Source organism: Loxodonta africana, chromosome 2 (assembly GCF_030014295.1).
Source record: "Loxodonta africana isolate mLoxAfr1 chromosome 2, mLoxAfr1.hap2, whole genome shotgun sequence".
Classification (NCBI taxonomy): Eukaryota; Metazoa; Chordata; class Mammalia; order Proboscidea; family Elephantidae; genus Loxodonta; species Loxodonta africana.
The window spans coordinates 149,830,022-149,857,049 of record NC_087343.1 but is presented as its reverse complement, the minus strand read 5'-3'; positions in this window follow the sequence as shown (position 1 = coordinate 149,857,049).

Sequence of the window (27,028 nt, the reverse complement as noted above, 5' to 3'; positions counted from 1 at the left end):
AAGTCTCTCCTGAAAGTAAATAATCACCTACTCTACCTTTGCCTATTTTTATTTTGAACTAGAGAAGTTATTTCACTGACAGATTTTACTTGGCTGTAGCCTATGACTCTCAGTCCGAGGTTGTGTACCTTTTCAGGGACTTTCTCACCTGAATCTGTTTATCTTCTTCCTCTTGTTTCTCTTTTCCGCCACCTCCACCTCCACATTGCTCCTTAGCAAGTTCCTGTGTGTGTTGTACTGGGCATTCTGCTACCCTTATAACAGATGTGGTCTAGTCCTTCCAGGGCTTTTTCCTTTAGCGGAAGCCGTAGTCATATGCATGAAATAACTCAATGGAAAATATAGAAAATTCTTTACAAATAATGTGTCCAAGAATGGATCGCCTTGAACAGGTATCACATAACTACCTTGAGGTGAGATACCATATATCTTATTTGTTTCGCCCCCATTATATTTGACTATGTTAGTGACTCATTAAATATTTAGTGAGTGATTAATAGTGATGTCCTTCTGCATGGAATTTTGTTCTGTGCCTTGGAGAAAAAAAAAAATCTGGTCTATTAAAATATTTATTGGCACAGTAATAGTAGTTGCCATTTGTTGCAGGCCTGGGGTGCATCAACTCATTCTAGGTATTTATTCTACATTTTCTCAAACCTTCTCAGCGACCCAGTAAGTCTGGATTTTTTACTCACAAGGAAGAGAAGGCATAGCGAGGTTAAGTGACTTGCTCCAGAACACAGAGCCAGTAAATTGTAGAGAGCAGATTCCAACCTCATTCTCTGTTTACAGAGCCTGGGCCCTTTGCATATCTCCACATGGCTTTGCTGTTGATTGGCCTTCAGCTTTTCCCAGAGCTACAAATAAGGAAGCTTCTCATGTGGGTTCTCAGCTCTGCCTTTCAGAGCAAGACAGATTATTAAGGTTTTAAGGAAGGTAAAACTTCCTTCTTGTTGCTGACATGTTGAGTGTTGAGGAGACATTTTATTTCCATGTGATTATGGCAATGTATGTGAACTCACTGCCCTCTGAAGTGGTCACAACGTGAACTATCACGGTTATAAATTCACACTACTGATGTCAGGCTCTTTTGCAAAGAGGGTGTTTGGCTCTGAAACAGAACTGGGAGGGTCTCAAGCAAGATCCAGGAGTTTCTTCCCTGTCGGGAGTGGAGGATGTCCTAGTTTTTTTCTCCCATCTCTTTGAGAGACCCCTCTCATGATCCCCTGCAGGTCCCTCTTCCCTTGTCTCCCTCTGAAGTGCTGATGTTCTGAAGGTTTTAATCTCAGCTTCTCTTTTCTCCGTAGTTCTGTAGCTTCTCTCCATATGTCTATAACTTCTCTCTGGGCAATTTCGTTCTTATCTGTGACTTCATCCACACCATTCACACCCAGCACCTGATATCAAACACCTGTTTCTGTTTGAACCAGTACAAAAATATGTATCTCTCAACGGTATATCTTTAGTGCAAATTGTTCTCCTGATCTCAGGACCCATGCATGTACAGATAGTTCACCCTCAACATGCTGAGAACTGGGCTTAACATCTTCCCTTATTCCCCTACACCATCCATGCTGCAGCCTTGACCTTCTGTATATATACAGTCCTGGTTTCAGCGAGTGGACCCGCATCTTTCCAAGCCCCCCAAACAGGCCAGTTTGAAGTTAAGCACTCAATAATATTGACTGTTTAAATAGATGCCCTCAGATATTGCAAGCGTTTTGACCGTTTACAGATATTACCCTACGGATCTGCAGAATTGGAATTAAAAAGAGATACAAACCCCAAACATCTTTTATATCCATCCTATCCCTCTGTACTTCAGGTTTCCTGAGAGAAACTATTGATTTCTTTTTTCAGCCACAGGGCAGGCATATATTGAGAGCCACATATATGTAAATAAGGACTCAGCAGTATGCCTGCCTTTCTATTCTTCAGAGAACTATCGATTTTGACTTTGGAGAGTAACCTGAAGTTCTCTTTTCACCAGTTTCTTCTTCACAGTGTACCACCTGAACCAGTGTGTGGAGTTACACGATGTGATCTTTGTAAGTAGTCTTGCAAGTTTGGCTGAGCTCTTTGGAAGGCTTAGGGCGAGGAAGGCCATTTTAAAGCTGTATTGATCTGTTGTCAGTTATTGAAGTTGTTGCAAATGCTTACCTCTATTTTTCCCATTCAGTGATATTGAAATCACTGGTCTGCAGAATTAAGAGTCGAGTTTCCAAAGAGATGTTGTGCAATTTTTCTCTTGATGGTGATTTAAATCAGACCCTGTGCTCTATCCTTTCAGAGCACCTGGATTACCCTTGACAACAGAGGAGCAATATAATTGTTGCAATTTCATTTTATGTTGAAACTACTTCAGTGCATTTCCTATACTAGGTCTATGCAAATTTTTTTTTTTTTTTCCTTTTGCAAAGAAATTATAGTTGTGTGTGGAAGTCCTAAGCAGGGCACAAAGACATCAAAGTCTGCCATAATCATGAAAAGCACATGCAAATCTTTCACATTAATAATTCACAGTTAAGCACAGGCACTATAGCCCCCTGTTTAGGATTGTAGTAAGTAGCAATCGGTTTAGCTTTGATAAAGGGCACAAAATCACAAAGTTCAGATACCCTATTTTGCTCTTGCATGTGCCATATGGATTAGATGTAGGCAAAAGATCCACTTTATAAATTAATACTTACATATTCATCATGAAGTTCTGATTGGTAAGGAACAGTGTTAATTTTGTGGACATTGTCAAGGTCATTATCCCCTGTGGCCCTGATGAAACTATTATCTGAACCCCCAAATTCCCTAGTGTTACTCCTATCCCTCCTCTTTTCCTCATTTATTCGTTCTGTAAATTTTAGTGAGCGCCAACCATGTGCCAGGGCTAGGTGTGGTGCTGGGGACACATGGCGAACCAGACAGCATGGTAGCGTGGTCCCTGCTCTGTGATCTGTAGACACCAAGTGTGGTTCACAGCTCAGCATCGGCATCACCTGGGAGCTTGATAGAATGGCAACGTCTCAGGCCCCGTTCCAGACACACTGAGTCAGAATCTGCATTTTAACAAGATCACCAGGTGATTCCTATTCCTAAGGAAGAGGAAATATACATTCAATGAATAATTATAGTATGGTGTGAAAATTCTCAAGTAGGACACAGGAAAGGGCAGGGTGAGCAGGAACCCTGTTCTAGAATGGGAGGAGGGAAGGAGCTCAGGGAAGGTTTCAGAAGGGATTGTTTAAGCCAAAACCAGATTTGGTGGGCGTAGGGTGTGTATACATGAGAGAGGGGGAGCAGATATCCCGCTCTAAGCAGAGCTGGGTATTTAAACTCTGAGGTAAGCAATTACAGCTGGCTGGAACTGAGAGTGCAAGGGAGCAACACAGGAGGCTGAGAGAAGAACAGCAGAGAAATTTTAGAAGGCTTCAGCTCTTCTAAACTCCTGAGACAAGAAGTCTGAATTTTCCCCAGAAAGTTGAGGAGACATTGAGGCATTTAAAATATGATGGGATTTAAAAACATGATTAGATTTTAGAAAACTCACTTGGGCTACAGTGTGGAAGATGGATTGGTGCAAGGCGAGAGTGGAGGGCTGTCTAGGCAGCAGATGGCAAGCCTAGACCAAGGGAATGACAATGGGGAGGAGATACACGGATGCATTTGAGACATACTTAGGAGACAGAGCTGGAAGGACCTCAGAGTGGCCTTGGAAGGAGTCAAGGGAGAGCCCATCAGTCTCTGGGAAGGGCAGCTGATTACAAGGGGTGCCATTTGCTGGTGCCCAGCAGAAGGCCGAGGTAACCTTTTCTGGCTTTTGTATCCTGTAGGCTGTGCCACTAGGCTCATGCCTTGTGGGTTCTGGGTATTTCTCTCTTCCTGTCTTTATCAGATAGTCAGCTTCTTAAAGACAGGGCCACGTCTTACACATCTTTGTTTTACTTCCAGTGCCTAGTACAGAGCCTGGCACATGATACACTCTAACATCCTCTTCTTGAGCTACGAATCACGTTTCATGTGAACGTGTCCCTATTTTGTTGAAGAAGGTGACCCTTGGAGAAGAACTGGCATTCCAAGTTTCTCTGTTTCTCTCTAATTTGAATAACTCCTGTTTGTATGGTGCTTTACAGTTCAGGCAGCATTTTCATAAGCGCTGTTACATTTGCATTCCTTCCATCAACCCTCTGTGAAGCTTTAGAAGAGGTTGTGTGTTCACAGCTCAATGTTAATCAAGGGCTGATTATCTCAGTCTTTCTCTTCTTCCACTTCTGACTTCCTGCCTTTTGACTTGGGAGTTGCAGCTGGAAGCAGGTTGGGGTCAAACAATGCGGAGTTGAGTCAAATAAATTCTCACTATTTGAATTTGCCATTCAGGAGAAAGGAGGGTAAGTGAAGGGGGAGAAAGAGCTCCTGCTTGCTCTGTGTTCCAGGCTCCCAGGTAACTGGATCCTGGGGGCGGGAAGAGGCCACAGGGAAGTACAATCTCCCAGCCTCCCTAGATTTTGCCATTCTTTTCGGTCTATTCTATTGGGCCATGGGAGAGGAAGCCAAAAGGAATTTGGTACAGGAAGAAGGAAATTCAAGGCCTTAACGAAATTGCCTCTTGAGCGGTAGCCTGTATAAGGAAGAATGGGTAGGGCTTTGGGTAGAAGAGATTCGAGTTTGAACCCTGGCTCTGCCATTCACCAGCCCTTGGCCTTGGGTAGCCACTTAACTTCTCCAAGTCTGTTTCCTTATCACAACATGACAACAATAATACCTGTCACAAGTGTGTGAGGACTAGATGAGGCAGAGATGAGTATTTGTTAGCAAGGTGCCTCCCACTGGGTGCCAATGTCTGGTGGAGTGCCTGCAACAGTACTAACACATTTGTGCCTATCCAGCCCCCACCCCACTGTTTAGAGATGCTGCTTCTATCCGACAAGGGAGGGTAGTGTTGTAAATGATTTCCATGTAGAGTGTAAGGGTTCTTTAAGACTTAATGTGCTGAAGAGTCATTGAGGAGGTTTGTTAAGAAAAAAAAAAAAAAAAAAAATTCCTGGGTCCAACACCCATAGAGTCTGATAGGTAGGTCTATAATGACTCTCAGTTGATTTTCATAGAGATCACATTTTGGGAAGGTTTAGAATAGAGCCAGAGCTAAAGGGCCACGTCAGTTAGGGGTTGTGTGCTAAAAATGCAGATTCCCAGCTCTACCTGGACCTACTGCATGGAAGCCTCCAGAGGGAGGGGCTTGTGCTTTTAACAAGCCCCTGGTGATTTTATTCAAAATTTATAAATAATTCTTTTCGTTTTAAAATTTTATTGTGGCACTATATATGTAGATATATATATAACATAAAAGTTACCATTTTAACCATTTTATGTGTAAAATTCATTAACATTAATTACAACCACAGTGTTATGCAACCATCACCATTATTTCCAATTTTTTTTCATCGTCTGGGGTAGGCTCCAGAGAGCTACATGTATTGTAAATCCTTTATGTGAGCTTTATGCCCAGTGTTATCTGAGAACCGTTGCTCTACAACAGGGTTTCCCACCTCAGCACTATTGATTTTTTGGACTGGAAAATTCCTAGTTGTAGGGGGCCGTCCTGTGCATTGTAGGATGTTTAACATTATCCCTGACCTCTACCCATTAAATACCAGTAGCATCCTCCCACCCTACTCATAACAATCAGAACTGTCTGCAAAAAAAAAAATTGCCAAATATCCTCTAGGGGGCAAATTCACTCCTGGTTGAGACCCACTGCTACAAAGTGCCTTGAGCCATCCAGCCCATTTCAATGACAGCACATATCACAGGGTTGCTTAAAGCTATGTCACTTGTCTTAAGCAGACGGTTGGTTATTAATGCAAATGTGAAGTGACTTTTAGCTTGCAAGTAGGATAAACATTCTAACTTTATGACCTTTGTTTTGATTTTCAAATAGTCATAGAGAAGAGTTGGAAAGGATATGACAAATGTGGGCATTAATGACTTCCTTCTTTTGGGCTGGGGCCTCAGATCTTCCACATGGAGGCCACACATATGCCTTTCTTAGGTTGACAGGTCAGCTTCAGGCTGCAGGTGCTTGGAAGCCTCTGAGGAGGAGGAGGGTGGGGGGAAGCTTAACTTTTTTTTTGTCCCTTTGAAATAATTAAATTCTCTCAGCATTTCCAGTTGTGGGAAAGGACAGTTTGTTGTGTACAATGTACTTTGGTACAGCAGACACACATTCTACCATAGAAGGATTGGATGAGGCTCTCTGTGGGGAAGAGTCTGTACTGGGCATCCGAGTGGATTACAGTCTGGTTGAATGAACATTGCTAAGACTGTTCTATGAGGTAGAGCTCGTTTTTCTGTGTGGCACCTGGTATGTCTCTCCCAGAGGTGAATACTTGGACTTAACACCTCCACTGGAAGTCACTAACACCTCCACTGGAAGTCACTTAACTGACGTCAGTCACCTTGATGCTCCTGATAGCACTGTCATGTGGAATCTTCTGGTTTTCTCATACTGGACAGAATGCCTTGTTAACAGCCAGATACCAGGGAATCTGTCACAGCATGAATGCCTGGGTGTTATAGAAGGGACTGCTTTGTCCTTAATAGCAGAGAGTTGGGACTGACCCTAAAGAGGATCTGTGTGAATCTGCTTCCTGTTTGACATGGAATTTGACACAACACAGCTGAGAGCCCAGAGCTTCCCCGGTTGTGATGGGGAGTTTGAGCAGAGGCAGCTGAGGGAGTTAGGGGCAACACTGTACTTTCATCAAGGCTCTTCCACCAGTCCTCTGTGACCCCAGGGAAGCCCCTGCCCTTCTTAGAGCCTCATTTCTCCTACTGTTGAATAGGGTTACTGAACTTTGACATCTCCAAGGCTCATAGCTTTACCATGTGTGGCTCTTGTGCAGAGAAGGGCTGTGGCCTTTGAGTCTCTTCTGTCCTGGATGAGCCTAGACAAAAGGACCCTGAGCAGGGAGGGAGAGGAAGTGATATATGATTTATCAGCCCACTTTACCTTACTTTTTCTTTCACCTCATCCGCTCCCCCTGAAGTTCTGCAGATGTAGCTAGTTTCCGTGTCAGCATGGACAGATACCAAGGTTTGACCTGGATGAGGTTTGGCCAACCCTTTTACTCCTCCCCTTGGTGCCACTGGAACTTTTGCCTCTGACACCCGTGAGGGTGGACAAGCATCATGATATAATTGCACTTGATTGAAGGCCCTTCTGTTCAGAGACTCACCCACCGGGTCTTTCATATCTAAGATCCTGCATCAAATCATTTATCTTGTGTTAGTCATTTACATTTCAGGGTGACGTTCCGCTCATTTCTTGAGATTAGATTTTGCTGGGAGAGAAGATATAGATACTGAGTTCCAGAGAAGGTCAAGAAAGAGGGGCTAGGGAAAACAAAAAATGAACAAAACTTGGAGACTAGAGCTGAGGAAAGAACTTTCTACTGTCCAGCGTTGCCAAAGGGCAAGGTTCTCTGACTCTGACTCCTTCCACAGACACAGGTAATTTTCTGTAATAATAGAATATTTCCATTGCAACCTGCTCTTCTGTAACTCTAAACAGATTTCTTTATTTTAAAAGATGCCCCCATTAGAGCCCAGAGAATCCCCATCCTCCAGGGGTCTTCTCCAACACAGCTATTCCTCCTTCCCCCAGTCTCCAGGGCTTTCGAATGGTGAATTATGCAAAATTCACCGTCTTCACAAGAGAACACTGATTCTGTGAGCCAGACTTGCCTCAAAACAATGTAGTTACATAACTTGGACTCAAAATGATAAAGTGTGTGAGCATCCAAACAATCCAATTTATCTGCTGAGATAAAGAGAATAGGTGACTTTTAAAAAGCTTTCCTCTTTAAAATGCATGAGCAAGATTCCAGCCAAAAGAAACTACATGATTTCCACTTGTCTGAAGGCAGCAGGCTGTAAACACCCTGGCAAGATTTTTTGGGAGTCCTTTTAGCTCAGTGTAAGAAAGGAAGCTGTTCGGGTAAGGTCTCTCTAATTAGCCCAGTGCAAAAGAGAGCAAAAATGTTTAAATTCCAGGCACGAGGGAGAATTTTGTCATGGAACCAGGCCTCTATGCTTCTTGCCCTGTCATCTCCATTCTTTCCAAAGCAGACAATGCTTTTCTGGCCCTTCTGGTTTTAAAGATAACCTTCATGGTAAAAATCAATAGCTGTGACATAGTCTTTGGTTCAGAATGAAACAATAACCCTGGCCCTAAGATGAGGTCCCCTCTTGAGGTCAACAAGATACTGACACAGGCACCTCATTTTCTCCTCACAGTCATGTTAACATTTGTAATCGCTGCCTTCTTGGTGCTCAGGCAAGACTCCAGCCTGATCCTGAGGACAGACACCTTTGCTGCCCTGCCTTTCTCTGAAGACAGAGATGCTTACAGCACTGAGACTGCGGTGCCAGCCCACTGAAAAGAGCTAGGCCTCCAAGGACATTTAGATCAAACACAGGTACAATGTTGGCACTTCAGTGTTGCCTCAGGGGTAGATGCCCTCAGTGATGGGGGTACCACACAGTGTGCTAAGTGAAAGAAGTTGGATGCGAAAGACCACATGTGGTATGATTTCATTTCTATCACATGTCCAGAAAAGGCAAATGTATAGAGGCAGAGAGCAGCTCAGTGGTTGCCTAGGGCTGGGGGATGGAAATGGAAACTGACTGCAGACAGGCTCGGGGAACTTCAGGGGGTGATGAGAATGTTCCCAAACTAGATTGTTGTGATGACTGCACAACTCTAAAAATTTACTAAAATTCACTTATGTTTAAAATGCATTTAAAATTTAAATATAAATTTAAAATGCACTTAAAATGATCTAATGTTACGGCATTAAATTATACTTCAGTAAAACTAAAAAAAAAAATTCATTCGTTGAGTAGTTAACGATCTGGGAAAATGTGATCAATAAAAAATAAAAGTAAAATTTAAGAAACGGAATAAACAAAACCAAACCCACTGCGGTTGAGTTGATTCCGACTCATAGAGACCTTATAGGACAGGATAGAACTGCCCCTTACAGTATTTCCAAGGCTGTTATCTTTATGGCAGCAGACTGCCACGTCTTTCTTCCATGGAACCATGACCTTTTGCTTAGCAGCCAGGCACTTAACCACTGTGCTACCAGGGCTCTTTAAAAAGCAGAATTCAAGTATCAAACCATATGCTCCTAATTTACTTTTAAATATACATATTAGCACACACAAGCAAAAGAGAAAGAAGAGAAATACACCAAAATGTTTACAGTGATTATTCTGTCCATAATGGGATTATAGGTGATTTAAATTTTCTTCTGTATAATTTTTGTATATTCCAAATTTCTATCATGAACAGGTACTGCTTTCATAACTAAGAACTGGAATTGTTATTTAGCAATGCATCTACGAAGTAATTGGTCTGGTGTGCATAACTGGAAGAGTTAGTAACAATATTTGAGATGATACCACTTTTGGGCCCCAGCACTTGAGCAGATTATTTCCCCGGCTATTGCTGAAACTCAGGGGCCTGAAAGAGTTAAGGTTTCCTATTCAAGTCAGCACCATTCCCTTTCTCCTCAGCAGGTCCACTGTGTGTGTTCTCGGATGGGGGTCAGGCCCAGCACAGGGAAAGCAAACATTAATTAAATCACATATTGCACGTGTATTCACAGCTCCCTGTTCACACACTGGAACAAATTTCAGCGTGTTCAATTCAATTAAATATGGACGAGAGAAACTAAAACTACATTATCAAGCATGAACCCCGAGGTGCCCATCCCTAACCCAGGACAGTACATCTATACAAATGCTTTTTTTTTTTTTCCGGTCCATGAGAAGGGCTCTTCATTTTCTTGGAATACAGAGTCTTACTGTAACAGAGGATTTACTGACTCCAACTAATGATTTTCTATCCTTCAGAATTAATATCACACACTGGATCTGTAGGTACTTTGCTGATACAGAACTTTCTAAAACAATAAATACTTTGTACCATGCCAACACCGGAATTTCTCCATCATAGGTGTTAAGATTGAGGGTCAGCTGAGGCCACTCCTACAGTTAATTGATTTGAAGAAGTGGCCTAAACTGAAGCAAACAGCATGTTTCCTTGACAGCCCCAGTAGAAAGCCTTGAGGGTGGTATCCTCAGCCTGTCAGCATTTTTCTAAGAGCTGCCCCTCTGCCCATCATAGGAATTAGCCCTGCAGTTTTGTTTGCAGCACAGAACCTGCCATCCCCTCTCAAACCACAGCTGATAGACTGGGGCTAGCCCTCTGACCCAAGTTTTGTTGCTGTTAGTTGTTGTTGAGTCTATTCCAACTCATGGCAATTCCATATGTGCACAGTAGAATTGCTGCATAGTGTTTTCAAGGCTGTGACCTTTCAGAAGCAGATCACCAGGCTTGTTTTCCAAGGCACCTCTGGTTAGGTTTGAACTGCCAGCCTTTCGGCTAGTATTTCAGTGCATAACCATGTGTACCACCCGGGGACTCTTGATCCAAGTTGAGCCAACTGATTTTCTGTGAGATCAGAACTGGAATTTTCAATACTACTAATCTCCTCTGGTCATTTGAAATATGGATCTATAAATCCTGGAGCGTGGGGGTAGCCATTTTTCACTAATGTACCTGGCAAAATAGGTAAAGCCAGGCTCAGGAGAGAGCAGTGTAAAGCAGAAATGCAGAGATCACAGGTATAAAACACTGAGAGTGGTTTTCTTGGCCTATGGATAGTTCACTAGGTCCCAGAACAGTTCCTGTGAGGTCAGTTCTCGGGTTGTACAATCTACCACCTTGCTCTCCTGATCATCCCTCCTTTTGACTTAAACTAACCTGAATGGGTTTTTGTGAGTTACACCCAAAGAATCCTTGAATAAGGGACCCACAAACCACTGGAGTCATTAGCAAAGGCATAGCCAGAAGACTGAAATGTCTTCCTCCCCAGTACTGAGGCCGAGAGAGCTTCAGTGGAAATTCCTGAGGAGATGGTTCCTAGAGACAGTGTCCAGGCTGGAAGCCCAGTAGAGTCTCCAGAATGATCAAGTGACTCAATGCAGAGTGCTCCTTAGAAGTGAGAATGGTTAAGACTTTGTCTCATTTTTTTGGACATGTCATCAGAGGGACCAGTTACTGGAGAAAGACACCACGCTTAGTAGAGGGTCAGCTTAAAAAAAAAAGGGAGATCTCAATGAGATAGGTGAACACAGTGGCTTCAAAAAATGGGCTCAAACATAGCAACTATTGTGAGGATGGAGCAGGACCAGACAGTGTTTTGTTGCATTAAATGAAAGGTTGCCAGAAGTTGGAGCCAACTCCACAGCACCTAACAACAACAACAGGTCAGAATGAGAGCTCACCAAGAGCAAGCACCAAGGACAACACCTGCCTCGCTCACCACTTCATCCCACACACCTAGAACAGCATCGGAGGTGTAGTAGCAGCTCAACAAGTGCTCATTGAATGAATGAATGGATCCTTAAATACTGAGTGAGCATCTGCCTTTTGCACAAATTCATTCCAGGCACAGGCTAAAGCAGTAATATAAAATAAGGTGGAGATAGAAAAGTACAGGGTCTTTCCAGGGAGCAGGAAAGAGCCCCACTTGGCAGAAACACCAAGCGTTTTTGCAGTACTATAGGATGGGACTATGAGAGAGAAAGCCTTGAGTATCAGGCTAGAGTTAAACTCTTGTTCTCGGGTCAGATCACACCACAGCTAACATTTCTATAGACCAGGACATGTTTTTGCGCTGCAGCTCTTTAAACCACACTTCCTACTCTGCTTTGTCGTTGTACCTTTGGGTGTCCTTACTGACCCAGAAGATTTTGTGGCATCTTCCTTTCTGCATTGTGTACCACAAAAATACTAAGTATGCTGAATCTGTGGTCTCAGACTCCACAGCGTCTTCCATCCTTGACTGTGAGACATCTGCATCTAATAACTCAAGTTAGATGAACAGAGATGCTGTACTAGCTTCACCCACCATCCAACTAAAGGCAAAGAATAAGTATCAAATCACACAAAGACCAAGGATTCAGCTCCCACCATTCTTGCAACAGCATATTTATACATGCGTGTATACTAACGTACATATGCACAGAGAGAGAGAGAGAATTTACAACTCTGTTGAGTTTTGACCCTCCCGCTTGAAGATACTTTCCTGTCTCTGTTTGGCAAGAAGCATTAATAAACATCTAATTATCTTTCAAATAACTATGTCTGTAAGAGGGGAGAATGATGCGATAGAAAGAGTACTGGCCATTAGACCAGAATGACTTCTCATAGCGGCCACTACACTAATTAACTATATGATTTTGCAAAGCATTTCACCTTCCAGAGTCTGTTCTTCATCTCTAAATTGGGACTAAAAAAACCTCCGTGGACTCAGACATACCAATGACCATGAAGAGGGAACAAGACCAGGCAACATTTTGTTCTGTTATATGTAAGGTTGCTATGAGTCGGAGCAGACTTCATGGCAACTAACAACTAACAACTACGAATGTTATTTCAAAGATTAAGTCAGAAAAACACATCAAAGTGTCTCACAGTGTCTGGCATATGGTAGGGACTCAACAAGTGGCAGCTATAATCGTTACTACTGATTTTACTAAGTCTAAATTGTCAGATCATGCAGCACATAGGGCACAAAAACATACCTGCTTTTGGAATATAGTCCGAAACGCACACACAGATCCTCCCTCAGCAGCACACAGAGCCCCAGAATACAGCCAGTGACCAGGGAACCAAGTAGGAAATGGAGTGAACATTTTTGCATCATGACCACCAGCATCCATCTCCCCTTCTCTGGTTCCTTTGGAGAACCGACTCTCCTGCATACTTAGTCCTTGCTTTGAGCCAGACTCCACCCTAGCTCCAGGATAGAGCATGTCATCCACACCTAAGTAAACCAATACATTGCATTTCCATTGCCACAGTGATTGGTTCATGAATGGGCACATGACCCAGCCAATGAACCGTAGTGAGATGTTTGCCTGGATGGCAGAAAGGCATTTTCTGTTTGGATGTGTGTGGTGTGCTCCTGCCCATAACAGCTTTTGGTTTCCTATTTGTCTCATTCTTCCAGGTGGGAGCTAATGTGACATTTACAAGGGACATGTTCCGGGATCACACGATGTGGAAACTCCTCATAAATTCACCTTTACTGGCAGTTAAAAACTTGTTTAAAAACACACACCGGGGAAGGTAGACAGTAAGGGACTTTTGATCTCAAACTGTCACTGCTAAAGATCTTGATCCTGGGTTGTTATAAGAGAAAGGAACTTTGGAACACTGATGAGTCTGTCTCCTCCACTGCACAGGTGTAATGTGTCATTATCCTGACATTACCATCCAATCTGTTCCTTGCGTCCCTGCCCTTAGCCCCCTCCTAGGCAGGTCCTTGTTGAGAGGCAACATAGGATAGTGGTTAGTGCCACACTCTATAGCTTCATTGCAGCTTGAGCTGGATTCCTCATTCTGACACTTGCTGACTATGACTTAAAGCAAGTCATTTTACCTCTCTGAACCTCTGATTCTGTAAAATAAGAATAATAATAGTACCCCCTCACAAGGTTGTTTTGAGGACTAAATGAGGAATGACTTAGTGGTTGAGTGGGCAGCAGGTCTTTAGTTTTACATGTAGGAAAACTGAGGCCCAGAGAGGTTCAACGACTTGTCCAAAGTCCCACAGCAAATAATTGCAGGATTTTAGACTCGCATTCAGGTCTGACATCAGAACCCTTACCCCTGCACCCCGCCACACGACTGCAAGCTTGGCTTCTCTGGTGGCCCACGACTCTGACAACATGCACAACTGACACTTGGGATAGCCTTGTAACTGTCTCATGCACTTGCTGTGCCATCCAAGCTACCGCCTCCTTGAGGGCGAACAACTTCAAGCTTTATGTTCTGCCTGTGCTTGGCAGAACCTTTATGCTCTGTGTGGCAAAGCCTCCGAGCTGAGAAGCAAGTTCTATCTCCCACTAATGTGTGTGTTTGCTCATGATGCCTTGCAGACATATTATAAAGGTAGCTATATTTTAAGGTCTGCTCAGAATAAACAAAACCTGTCCCCAGAGCCTTTAGTCTTCATAAGTGTCAAGAAAACCCAGCAGTTGAACAGGTGGAAAACCATACAAAGGGAATTAGGAGGCTGCCATTGAAGACAGCTTAGGCCTGAGGGATGCAATAGTGTCTCAGGTTTGAAAAAGTTGTGGAAAAAAAAGAGCAAAATGAAATGTGTCAACTCTTTGGTGTTCAAGGTTGTGCCTGCTAGCATAGAGGACAATTCGTGTGAACTACGAGTTTTACAAGACTGAAATTTAAAAATAGACCTTATTTTATTCATTTGTTCCATTTTTCTTTTTTTTTTTTTACTGTGTGCCAGGCAGAACCTCACATTGTAACCCTAAATATTGGAGACACAGCCGTTGCTCTCCTTCTTGGAGTAGAGGCAGCATCTCCCAAGGCACTGCCTGAATAGCCTGCCAGTGGCTCAGATAAACTCACTGCCGTCGAGTCAATTCATGTTTACAATGATGTGGGCAACAGCTAATTCTAGGAGAAAATAATTTCATAAAGCAACATTTCTAAAAACTTGTTCCTTTTAATAAGGTGTCACAGAAAGATTTTGTGGCCAAATTGAGAATTACTGATTTTAAAACTAGCAAACCAGTTTCTTTATTGCAGGACTTCTCTGATTTACCATAAGAATGTGCTTAGTGATTCGCCAAGGAGGAGCCATGCTGGAACTGTGGGCACACAGGGCCGGCCCAACCCTGGGAGGTGAACAAAGGTTTGCAAAAATGCATGTGATCAGTACATGTACATCTATGTTCTTCGCAGCATTATTCACAGTAGCAAAAAGATGGAAACAGCCTAAGTGCCAGTCAGTGAATGAATGGATAAAGAATTGTGGTACATACCTACAATGGAAAACTATGCGACAATAAAAAACGATGATGAGCCTGTGAAACATAACATGGATGAATCTGGAGGACATTATGCTGAGTGAAATAAGTCAATCACAAGAGGAGAAATATTGCATGATCTCATTTTTATAAAAAGACAAGAATAGGTACACACACAGAAAGCAGTGATCTTTGGTGGTTACCAGGGATGGAAGGGAAGGGAAGAGGAAATCATTTTCTAGATAGTAGACACCCAATATGGTGGTACCCCATATGGGTGAAGTCCGCACATCTTGACTAGGGAAATGATGAATGAAGAAGTACACAAGAATAAGGAACAATTTTGGCAAATGCTATAATACATACAATTTTGCAACAACAGTAATAACAACCAAAAAATATGTGTCTGGTTATACAGGTAGATATGTATGTATGTGTATAGGAAAGCACATGCGAGTATATAGGTGTGCATGTATAGGTGTACCTGTAGGCATATGTACATACATGTTTGTGTGTGTTATATATATATTAACATACATAAAAAAGCACACGGGGGCATAGTTGCAGATACTTCCTAGACATAACCAAACACCTCATGGAACTGGTTTATTGGGTTTGAAGGCTTAGGACCATAGTCTTGAGGGACAACTTGGTCAATTGGCATAATATAGTTCTTAAAGATATTGTTCTACATCAGAATAGTGCCTGGGATCTTAAGAGCTTGTGGGTGGCCGTCTAAGATACAACTATTGGTCTATGCTTGTCTGGAGCAAAAGACAAAGAAGGAAACCAAAGACTCAAAGAAGAAACTAGCCTACAGGACTAATAGTTCATATAAACTACGACTTCAGCTATCTTGAGACCAGAAGAACTAGATGGTGCCTGGCTACCACTAACAACTGTTCTGACCAGGGGCACAATAGATGGTCCTGGATAGAATGGGAGAAAAATGAGGAACAAACCTCAAATTCCTAAAAAAAAAAAAAAAAAGCCACTTACTGGGACAGGTAGAGACTAGAGGATTCCCTGAGACTATTGCCCAGAGATACCCTTTGAACTTGGAACTGAAACTATTTCTGGAGGCCACTTTTCAGCCAAATAACAGATTGGCTTATAAAATAAACAATATCACCCATGAGTACTATGCTTCTTTTAGTAATTGTTTGTATGAGAGCAAATGGTCAGTATTTACCCTAGAGCAAAGATGAGAAGGTAAGGGGGGTGGGCAGGGAAGCTAGATTAATGGAAACAGAACAACCAGAATGGAAATAGTGAGAATGCTGACAATTGTGAAAAAATGTAACCAATGTCACTGAACAAAATGTATAGAAATTGTTACACAGGAACCTAATTTGCTGTGTAAACTTTCACAAACATACAATTAAAAAAACGTATATTATCAGGCAAACTTTTACCCATAGAACATTTTAAGGAAGTAGTTTTCCATGGAGCCTCTGGGTGGTACAAAATGTTAATATGCTTAACTGTGAATAGAAAGGTTGGCAGTTCAGTCCATCTGGGGGTACCTTGGATAAAAGGCCTAGTAATCTCCTTCTGAAGCACCTATGGAGCAATTCTACTCCAACTCAATGTGGGATCGCCATGAGTCAGAATGAACTCAACGACATCTGGTAGTGTACCACAGAAAGCACTCTTGCAAAAACACTACAGTAGAGGATGGTGTCTGCAGCAGACTCATCATGGGCACAAAAATCCAACATCTCCATGTCCCCTCCTCACTGGTATATGCCACCTCCCAGATTTGCCAATAATTAAACCTAGGTTTCTTTCTGAACAAGAATCTCTTTTGAACAGAAGAAAATAAGATTAAGAATCTAAAAAACACCAAAGGAGGTGTTTTATACCTTGTGTCACTAAAAAATCCAGTCTTGGGCATTCATTTCAGCTCACCCCATGGAATGGATCACCATGAATAATTGAAAATATAAATTAAAAAGGTTCCATTTGGTGGCTCAGCCAATCTGTTATGTCCGTTGAGGGTGGTAATAATTGTAGTCTCAAGAGATTGTCATGACCATTCAGGACCAAATGAAGTGGATTTCCAAAAGAAGAATGTCAGGTAGACATTCAACAGTGACAGTGTTGTAGAATGACAGAGATAGAATGCCTCTGGAAGGAATGAGGATCCTCATAGATTATTTAAACTCTCCAAACAGGATGGACACTACAGTGCTCAGCTGCTAACTGACAATGTTCGTGGCTTGAACCCCCCACACTGGCTCCTTGGGAGAAAAACCTGCTCCCCGTAAAGATTACAGCCTAGAAAACCCTATGGCAACAACATGCTTCCTTTAACAATGATGCTTTGGACGTGATGTTTATATATCCTCCCACTCCTTTTTCTTTCTTTTTTTATTGAGCAGTACAGGCCATTGAGATTCATCACCCAACCAACAGACGCGTCTGTTTAGAAAATATTGCACTTATATTTAGTGCTCACAGAAATCTTTGTGTATTTTTAGATATAGCATGGACGTGCCAGTTTTCCCCAGAAAAGTATGTTCTCAGCTTTGACCGGATTACAGTTAGTCTTTATTTGTTTCTAGGAACTTAGGTTCCTAGCACACAGCACATCCCTGCCAAACTCTGCTGCCTGAGCCCTTGAATTCTCAAGGATCTCTTAGTCTCTTGTCTTGCAAATAAGATTTTCTCAACATGCTTTGAGATCCTGTGGGTTTCTTTTGTCAAAGCACCCTCAGGCCTGGACTTACCAGGAAGACTAAAGCAGATGCCTGTGAAGGAAACTGGGGAGGCTTCTCTTCCACATCTGAGCTTGGTTTCCAATGGTGGCGACCACCAGGAAATCCAGCATGGGGGCCGAGAGCCTGGGAGAACGGAGAGGTGCTTCGTTGAGCACAGTGGCCACGGAGACTGCTGTGGCCTCCTGGCTAGTCTCCACCATTGCACAGTTTCTCTTCCCAATCCCTTCTGAGCCATTCATCTAACTTTCTGGAATGTCTCATCTACCACCCAAAGCCTGCGGTGTCTCCCTATTACCTCTAGAATCCAGACCTAGTTCTCCAGCCTGACATTCAGAGCCCCCAGTGTTTAGCCCTAACATGTATTTCCAACTTTTCCTTCCCTTTATTCTTCGTTCGCACAAATGAGCACCCTACAAACAACAGTGTGTATGCATTCTGGCTCCATGTGCTTGCCTGGTGGGCTGACCCTGTCTTCTTGCTTTTAACTTGGTGATGACGTTTCTGTGATACGCACCAGAATCACCTGAGGTTGTGGTGCAAAGTTCACCCAGGCCCAGCTCTCAGAGATCATGTTCTTGGGTCTGAGATGAGGCTCATGAATCAGTGCTTTTAACAAGCACCTTAAGTGATACTGAGGCAGGGGGGTGGGGGCGGGGCACACTCACGACAAGCTACTTGGCTGTTGATATCTGAAACTTGTACTGCCCTTTATGGCCTGAGGGGAAGTCCTGTTTTCCCGGGAAACCTCCCCCAATTCCTCTTATACTCATCCTCATTTCTGTAGCGCTCATTATTTGTGATATTCACTTTGCACTTAGCATAGTCTGCCTCGGACCATGGTTTAAATGTTTGTCATATACGTTATGTGTTTTCACACCAGTTACAGCTAAAAAAAAAAAAAAAAACCATTTTATATTTGCATAGCAATTTATGGTCTTAAAACACTTGAAACGCCTTTGGATGTGTTATTTAGCTCCTACAGAGCAGAGCCCTTGCTTTCTGCACAGGTCTCAGCACCACAGCTCCCCCAACCCTTCCATCCCACAGCAGCTGAGAGCGATCTTGCTGTTAGCTGGGTAGTTGCTGCAGTGAATAGATATGACCTATCCAGAGAAGCAATATTTATTTTTTCAGACATTTAGTGAGTATTGCTGAGTGCTGACTTTGTGCTGGGTACTCTGCTGGGTGTTGATGCAGATGGTGGATAAAGCAGACAGAAGCCTCAGCAGGGTGATGGGTGACAAATATATGTAGTAGAACAATTACTCATTGTGATATCTGAGGGACCAAACAGAGGGCTGAAGTAATGAATAATGGCAGGAAGGCCCCTCAGAGGAGGGGACTTGTAAGCCCAGATCTAAAGGATGGGAGGTAGTCTTGTGAAGAGGCAGGGGAAGAGTGTTACAAACAGAGGAAGAACAAAGTTCTGAGGAGGGAAAAAAGCATGAAGAACTGAAATTGCAGAGAGGTTGGAGTAGTGAGGAATGGGGGTGTGGGCGTGGACGAGGCCAGAGAGACCATGCAGGGCGTTGCAGGGCCCTGCTCAGGAGTTTCTATAACCAGCAGTGGGGGGGCGGAGCTTTTTTTTAATTGTCCTTTAGGTGAAAGTTTACGATTCAAGTCAGTCTCTCATACAAAAATTTATACACACATTGTTATATGACCCTAGTTGCTGTCCCTACGATGTGACAGCACACTCCTTCTCTCTACCCTGTATTTCCCGTATCCATTGAGCCCTCTCCTATCCCCTTCTGCCTTCTCATCTCTCTTCTGGACAGGAGCTGCCCACATAGTCTCATGTGTCTACTTGAGCTAAGAAGCTCACTCCTGAACAGTATCATTATGTCTTACAATCCAGTCTAATCTTCGTCTGAAGAGTTGGCTTTGGGAATGGTTTTAGTTTTGGGCTAACAGAGAGTCTATGGGCCATGACCTCTGGGGTCCCTCCAGTCTCAGACCATTAAGTCTAGTCTTTTTATAAGAATTTAAAATCTGCACCCCACTTTTCTCCTGCTCCATCAGGGATTCTCTGTTGTGAGGGGGCACTTTTAATGCAGGGAAGTGATGTGATCTGAGTAACGTAAAACTCGAATATATAAAGTTAATACTGTATTAGCAAGTAAGATGAAATAGGTAAGGAGCAGGTAGGATAGTGAGAGATTTTGTCAAAGTGTATATCTAACTGGCATGTTGCTGAGGCAAGCCTTCTGGAGCCAGCTCATTTTAAGGGGCCCCCATCAAGACCTGGTTATGGGGCTGCATGCCCAGGGAATGAGCTAGAACCACTTGGCCACACCTTGGCAGGTCCTCCAAATGCAGGGATTCAGAAGACGCTGAGGTTGGAAGAATCCTATGGATCCCCTTGTTTAATGCCCTCAGCAACATTCCCTCACTTGATAGGTGACAAAGCAGAGTCAGAGGAGATGCGGACTCACCCAGTCGTACAGCAATAGCCTTGCTCTTCCTACCTCTCAGAAGGAGGTATAAGCAGTCCCTCAGCCTCAGAGACAAAGTGGCGTGAAGGTTGTTGTACAGCTGAGTGAGGAGAAAGCTTCTCTTGGACCACTTGGGGTTCATGGTGAAGGCTGTAGGCAGACCAGACAGAGCATTGCCATCAGATAGACTGGGAATTTGGATGCCAGCTCCCATTTGCTAGTGATAAGGACTGTGGGCAAGTTATTTAACACCGCTGGGTCTCCTCTGTAAAATAGTAGTACTGATACAATGTTGCAAAGTTGTCAGGTGGATTAAATGTTAAGGTGGATTAAATGTTACAGTGTGCACAGGACTTACCACAGTGCCTAACGTAATAGTTGCTCAACAAATGGAATGATGAAAATACCCTTTTATCCATGGCTGAGTAATGCCTCCCTTAGATGAAGGCTGTGATTATCAGGGTGAATTTTGGGCTGGACAGTTCTCTGAAAAAATTCAAATAACTCTTTTTTTAGCAAATTGCAGAAGGGGAGGCTGGTGAAAGTGCTTTAGTTGACAGTGAGCTCTCACGTGCAGGGTCTCATCTATTTCTCTGTCTCCATGGCCTGTGGCTGGCACATAGCAGCTCCTCAACATGTAATTAAATCATTGCATGCTATCGAGAACTTAAAGGAGGTTACTTACCCAAGTGTGAGCCTGGCATTTACATTCATTTTTGAATTTTGCTCCTAGCTTTCCCGGTGAATTTTCACAATGTATCTGGTGATGGTTTGGAGCAGGTTTGTGTCTGGAGATCTGAGAGATAATGTGGCTTTAAAATGAGTGCTGATGTATTTGAAGAGTGAATTAAACTAGCTTTATCCTAATCTAACTAAAGAGGCAGTGTCAGTGTGCATTTTGGTGGAAGCTGGAGGAAGGAGCAGGGAGATGCAGGAGGCTTGTAGGTATGCAGCCCTCATCTTAAAAGTCGCCCACACCTGGGAATTGCAGTTACAATTTCCATCCCAGCGGTGTCTGGGGATCTCTGACTCAGCCAGCCAAAAGTACAGAGCAGAGATACAGGACAGAGAAGTGGCAGGAACATAAATATTATGAATTGCGCCCATAGGTCATTTCTTAGCTCCAGCACACCCACCCACTGGGCTGGGTGGGTGTGCTTTGGGCAGCTCAATTTCAGGAGCGGTGGTCTGGCAGGAGGCCTGGCGAGGTGAGGTCCTGGCTCTGCTTTCCATGCAACGTGCAGTAATGGCTGACTGGCTCCAGCTCCATGACAGATTAATCCCCACTGAGCCTAGTTTGAGGGCCAGGGGAGTTTGTCTTGTAAACGGGAGAGAGAGGGACTTCAAGGAAGGTTCTGACCCAACAATGACTTGTTCCTCCAGTGCTTGGTTAGCCTCTTCCAGACCCAGCTCTGGACTTGGAAGAGAAGACCTGTGGGTGATACGCTGAGTGGGCCATGGAGATGGCTTTTCACGCTTGCACTGTGGGATAGTGTTTGTGCTCAAAGGGATGTGGTGTGTTGGAGAAGCTGAAGAAACCAACACTAGGGAAAAACGGTTTTGGACAGCACAAGACCACCACTCCTCTCTGCATTATCCCCCTCCCCCAGCTCCCGTTTCAAATCAGCTTCCATTTTATTTTCAAAGCAGCACTTTTAAAGGTAAGACATTTCCCCAACATTTAGTTTTGAAAGTGGGACTATTGGATGCTTAATGTCTAAATGAGCCATTAAAAAGCTATATTGCTAACAAAGGCTTTGGCTAGGCTTCTGTGATGCTTGGCAGCCAAAGGCTGGGGTAGGGGAAGGTGTGCCAACTTAGGGGCGATTTACGACTCTATCTACCATTTTTAATCCCTAAAAGATTTTCAGGTAGCAAAAACATTTTTTTTTAATCCAGTGGAATATGGAGATGATAAAGTTTAGATGTAATAATGCAGATGGTTTAGATTAGTGTTTTAGCTCTGCCGAGTACTAATTGTGTGATCCTGGCAAATCTCTTAGCCTCTCTAAGCCTCAGTTATCTCAGCTGGAAAGCGTGAATGATCTTAACACCTGCTCCTTAGTGCTGTTATGAGAAGTAAAGCAAATGATATATGTAAAGCCCTCAGCATAGCACCTTGGCAGGTACGTGCTGGCTGTGTTCTGCGTTGAAGAGGAGAGCAGTGGCTGGGGTCACAACTGGTAAAGTGAACACTGTGTGCCTGGCACTGTGTTAAGTGCTTTATCTGCATTTACTTGCATGTGGCCTGTCTGCTCAGAAACTAGGCTCAGGTCTTAGTAACCCACCTCTTCTCTCCCTGCAGACCACATGGATTTTTTTTCTCTTCTGCTTTTTTCTTTTCTTTTTTTGTGCCTTGTCATTTGAACAAGAGGAAGTGTATTTCTTTGGAGAGGAGATAGGTTGTCCTTGTGATGGCCTTGGCCAACTGTCACTCTTCCCAAGCCCTATCCTTTTCCTGGTATCTCTGCTCCCAGAGTGTAGATGAGGATGGGGACTTGAAGGCCAGTGCTTTGCTGGTGACATGGCCTACAGATCTGAGGCCCCTGACCCAAGGACTCCAGCACATTTGCCACCCAGTGAGTCGGGTTTCCAGACTCTGCAGAATCGTAAGGCTGTACGTGCGGTGGGCAGTAGTACATATCCATTGGTCAGTCTAGTCATGTTTCACAACTGGTTCTCCAATTACTAGCAAAAAGGAGTTCAGCTATCAGTTGGATGTCAGGCAGCAGAAGAGGCTGTGATTAGCTGCTGCTGTCACCACTGCCTCACAGGTGGGCTGGGCAATGGGGGGTTAATTCCAAAGTATGATCTAAAGAACCCGAAGGGTTGCTGCAGGGCAGTAGATTCATGTTCTTTTTTCTTGCCAAGACGTTTTCCCATTCTTTTTTGGCTTCAGATTCCGGCCTCTTTCCTGAGTTATGAAGACCTACTCTAGAACAGGCTGGTGGGCGCCCCAGGACTTGTCTACTATAACATATTAGTTCCTTTTCTTTACTGCAACACTAGAAGCTATCTGTTTTTATTACCCCCCACCTTACAGATGAGGAAATTGAGGCACAGAGAGGCTATTCGTTTTGTCCAAGGTGACACGCTTGTATGTGAGATTAAAGCTTGGTGTAGAAGTTCCTGAGGCACCACTGAGAGAGCTGTGAAAGGCTAGGTATCTTTCTCCGTATCGTCTTCCCCTCTTCCGTTTTCTTCGTGGTAAAAGGGATAGAGTTGTGTTGGCTTCTGCAGTGACATGTGGGTATTTAAGACTCTGCTACATTATTCTTAAGGTTTATTTTCTTGTTTATTCTTGTGGATTGTTTATAAGATTATGAAAATAACCCATATTATTTTCATATTAGAAAAATAAAAGGGCATTAAAAATCCTTAGCTATATGTTTTAGATAACATCCGTTTGCATTACTGGCATACACCAAATAATAATAATCATTGCGGCAAACGCTTAACAAGCACTTACCATGAGGCAGGCGCTGCTCCGAGCATTTTAGGTGAATTTACCTATCAAATCATTAAAACCACCAGTAGGCGCTTCTGGGATTCCCATTTTTACAGTCAGTAAGCAGTGGAGCTGGGCCAGAAAATCCATCTGACTCAGAAGTTTGTGCTCTTAATCACAGAACTCTACTCACCACACCAGAAACATAACACTTTTTTTTTTTTTTAAAAGCTCCATTTAAGTCAATGATGAATGCAAATGATTATTTTTTAGAATTTAAGCAAAGTGTATTCAGAGTGAGGCTCTTTTGGACAATATCTCATCAGAAATAATGAGGTTTAATGCAGCCTGTAGTAAAGTGCTTCCTGTTTGAGGACATCCCAAGAGAAATTACTTGGTTGATCTTTACAATGGGCATCAACTCAATGGAACGATAGACGAGATGGCTTCAGGTAATCTCTGGATTAAAATTCTGAACAGCCAAAGAGAATCTTTCGTAAAAGGTTGAATCTCTTGATAAGCTCCAAATTATATGCCCACCTTATTTAAGAATATGTGTTGGCAGGTTTAACAAGACCTTGGCACATTCTAATTTGAGATTTATTACAAGATGTGTGCATGTTTAATAGGGGCTTAATTATTTATATCCACATCTTTTTGACAGTAGCTTACTTCAGCTGTAGATAAATTCTTGGTGCACTGGGAAATATTGGCTTCTACTGTTGAAAAGTTCAGTGAAAGGAAAATCAAATGCATATGCAAGAAACTACCCAGGGCAACCAGCTGCACTCAGGTCAGAGCATGGAGTGAGTAGGTCCCCATGTCCCTTGGATGGGAGGGCCAAGAGAGCTTTTTTATGGAAAAAGCCCAGGTTCTGGAGTCAGTCCCACCTCGGGTCAATTCCAGGTGCCTCCTAAGGGTGGAATGTCCTTGGATTGGTTTCTTAAAGTTTCTAGGCTCAAATTTCTTGCGTGCAAAATGGAGTACCTAATGCCTGTCTCAAAGGGTTGGTGCGAGGATGAATGAAAACACTGGTGAAGTGTGAAAAGGTTACTAAATGGGAGCTGCATTCCTTTCACTTCCTTTCCTCCTGACATCAGTTCTTTTTGAGTCCATCTATCCAAAGCTCTTGAAGAAAACATAATGGTTGTTATTATTTTTTTATGGCAAATAGAGGATAGGTGGATGAAATGAGATGGTGCTAGTGAGTATGAATTAGTGAAACATTTTTAGAGGTCAATTTGTTGATATCTATCAAAATGTAAAGGCCTCAGGGCCTGTGCACTTGCTGTTCCTCTGCCTCGAATGCTTTACCCTCCATGTCTGTATGGCTTGCTCCCTTTCCTTAGTCAGGCCTTGGCTCAAATGTGACTTTCTTGGAAAAGTTGTACCTCACTATCTTGTGTAAACTAGCACTAGCCCATCACTCTATAGATTATTTAACCTACTCTGTTTTCTCTATAACTCTTATCACTGTCTGACATTATTAGATATCCATGTGTGAATTTGTGTGCCCATCTCCCCCATAAGTGTGAGGTCCAAGAGGGCACTTGTTCACTGCTGCATACCCAGCACAAGAGCAGTGTTACATGTATCTGGCACAGAGTGGGAGCTTGATAAAGGATTGTGGAATTATATAATTGCAAGTTACTGCCTTAATGAAGCTCTGCTTTAGCAAACAATCCCAGAGAAATGCGGCGTTAGCATTTGGAACCATGTACGTGGTATACCATATTTTTACACAAATAACCGTGTTCTATGTGTGTTTTTTTGCCAACCACCCCACCCAGTTATTGTTGTAGGCACATTAGGCTAATGATTTTACAGCAATATGTAAGAAACAATTAGCATAACGTGTTTATGACAATAACTGGTGGGGGAGGGTGTGGTTGGCAAAAAAAAAAAACATAGAACTTAGAACACACGTGTTATTTGCTTAAAAATAGGATAATTTGAGCAAAGGTGTAGATTCTTTAAAAGAAGTATCTGTATATGACCTATAGCTTCCTTCACAAGGAGGAGGCAGGATCCATTGTCCTGGCCTCAAAGCACAAACAACAATGAACCTAGTGACCAGCAGGAGTGTGGCTTGTTGATGACTGAAGGGTGAAATTTCCCCAGCTTAAGGGGTGTCATGGGTGGGGAGGGCTTTGCATGTTTTTATTTATCAAGCTCATACATTGAGAGGCAATACCATAGGCTGATTGGAAACTAGGCTTTTTTAACCAAGAAATTTTATTTTTGTTATTTTACTTTTTAAAATTACACAACTAAATCATTATCATTTTTTCTTTTAGTGGATTTCAGTATTACTCATAAGGCTAAAGTATCTTTGACCACCTCTAATTCCAGTGCCTTCACCTGCCCAGCCCCTCCTAGGGGTGACGGCACTGTTATTAGTTTTCCCATAGGTATTTCCAGACATACTTTTGTGCATTTACATTCAGATATATCAAACTCAAGGTTTGTAATCGGATTGAAAAATGTTTAGCTTCCTTGGGCAGTGCTGACCCCTAATGTTGTTTTGGGGATTGAGCCATCAAACCCGTCTCTATAGCTTAGTAATCATGGTACTTTGGTTTGTGCCTCTTTGGAAGCTAAATTTTCTGATGGGGAAATCTGCTTGTGAAATGGTTTGGGTCCAGAATCTCCTGAGACTCCTGGCTTAGACATGATATATAGTATTAGAGTGTCTTGTAATATTGTGACCCAGCATTACTCTGGTGGTGTCACAACTAGTCTTGCTGATGCTTCTAAGAAACCATTTTATAAGCATTTAAAAGACTTGCTCTTCCAGGGATGTCAATCTATTACTTACAATGAGCAATAAACATATTGGAAAAAAAAGTGTTGGATGAAAGAAAGGGGTAAGAATGGCTTTAAATTAATAGGTGTTTCATCAAAGCTAGTCATGGAGTGTTGCTTGCAAATCAATTAAAAGCCAAAGGAGAGCTCAATTATTGAACTCTGTGGGTTTTTACTTACAGAGAGATTTTCCTCCAAATGCAGTTTTCCTGGGAGTCTCATGAATCCTCAGTTCTGTGGGGAGAGGCAGCTTAAAATTCAGTCGGGCTGTTTTCACGATGTCTCAAACAGGCTCCATAAGCTTAGTGATATACGGCCTTGGAATTTGCCTATACCTCCTCTTTTCTCTGAGGCAGAGATTGGACAAACTTGAACTGCTGAGATGGAGAAAGTGAGTTATTATGGTTTTTAGCTTGCAACTGCATTGGTTGGCAAATTTCAGGGGCTAAAATATGAGTCGTATGGCCTGGGTAAAGTGGTGTCCACGAAACCTTGTCTGTGACTGAGCAAGTCTGTAAATGAATGAGGTTTTATTTCTTGAAGAGAAGCAGATGAATCGGTCAGCAAATCCACATTATTGAGTGTCTCTGCTCTTGGCAGCATGTTAGGAAAAAAATTTACCTGGACCAGGTGAAGTGGCCTAAGTGGATCATACCATCTGTTATGTGTGCTCTGGTTTTTAGAGTCCTAGCTTTACCCCCAAACAGCCTACTTGT